Genomic DNA, 1,784 nt, shown 5'->3' on the forward strand with positions numbered 1-1,784 from the left:
ATAACAGGCGACATTAATCAAACGCCTATGCTTTAGTTGATGGGGCGGGTGTGGAATTTGTGATGTGACTTTCTTTAACGTATCAATTAATAGATGTTACCAGAATCCTACTGCATTTACACGTATTTATTTTTATTATCAGAATGTAGCATGAATGTAAAAAAAAAAATAGTTTAAAAAAAATATGTAAAATATTTGAATAGCAATTTATCAATGTGGTAACATTGGTGATTATAATGTGACAATGTATCACTTTTGAATCACATTTGTATCTTCTTTCAAGTCTATATTTATAGTCTCAGTCAGCCCTCAATGTACAGAACATCTATTCATACATGTCAGATATCATAACAACTATATTATCAAGTTCTCAATGACTAACACACCTCATGTGTCTATTTACAATCTAAAGCAAATTAAACACTTAAACAAAAATATATTTTTAAGATTTTTTATAAAATAAAGCATTTATACTGTTAAGTAATTCAATAACATTACTACCAATAGCTTTATATACCAAAGCAATGCCAGATAGAAATGGTATGGTTAGAGAAATATTTATAATTATATAATTCATATAAAAAAACATAACGCAATCAATCACTATTGTAAGCGGTACTGTATTATCTGATCAGGTCACACACAGGTGTGTACTTTAACTCACATCCTTACCTAATCAATAGAGTAATAATCAATAGTCAATCATTAATAGTCCTTCTCCTCACTTTGTATCCTAACAGGTGTCCTCTGTTTAGACTCCACCACCAGTATCCCAGCATAACACAGCTGTTTAGACTCCACCACCAGTATCCCATCATACCGGAGATGAGGGCCAGGGGGTGGCGGCCTGGAGGTGGGGCCCTGGAGGCCTGGGGTGGGGTTCTGGGGGTCGGGGGCTGGAGGTGGGGGGCCTGGAGGCCTGGGGTGGGGTTCTGGGGGTCGGGGGCTGGAGGTGGGGGGCCTGGGGTGGGGGCCTGGGGGTGGGCGGCTGGAGGTGGGGGCCTGGAGGCCTGGAGGTGGGGGCCAGGGGATGGGGGGCTGGAGGTGGGGGCCTGGAGGCCTGGGGTGGGGTTCTGGGGGTGGGGGGCTGGAGGTGGGGGGCCTGGAGGTGGGGGCCTGGAGGCCTGAGGGTGGGGGCTGGAGGTTGGTCTCAAGTCCTAATAGTGGGAGGGGATCAGACCTGCATTCAAATTGTTATTTAAAATTTTTCCAATACTTTTAGTATTTGCTTTAGCCTGCCTGGAGTACCAGATGGATGGGGTTCACCCTTTTGCAACTATTTTATTTTGCTACCATTGGCCAGGCAAGTATTTGCAATGATTTCAAATAGTATTTGAACAAACGTCTGGACCTGGTGGGGATATAAGAGGGCTGTTTTCAGGGCTGGCAGATATGCAGCAGGAGATCAGATTACATATGGACACCGGGCCGGAGAGTCCCCTTAGAGATATAATCACCCTTGGTCCTTGTCATGATCAGAGAGTCGTGGATCTTGTTTGTTTTGGGGGATGTCATGTGAATTGATCATTTGTCATGTTGACGTGTCATTTGAGTTCACTACTAATGTAAACTGTCAACACAGTTAATAACTCACATGAGTCATGTGTTTCTTTACACACTAAATGTAATATAGTCATTAGACTAACAAACAAACTCAATTCATGAATAAAAGGCCAGACAAAATGTAATATAACTATTTCTAAATGTTTTTAAGCTCCGCAAATGTGTTTCTCTGGGGGAAAAAAACAACAATAGCACCCATTAAAAGGATCTAATTATTTTTA

Source organism: Oncorhynchus mykiss, chromosome 11 (genome assembly GCF_057628025.1).
Source record: "Oncorhynchus mykiss isolate SJ-2025 chromosome 11, ASM5762802v1, whole genome shotgun sequence".
Taxonomy (NCBI): domain Eukaryota; kingdom Metazoa; phylum Chordata; class Actinopteri; order Salmoniformes; family Salmonidae; genus Oncorhynchus; species Oncorhynchus mykiss.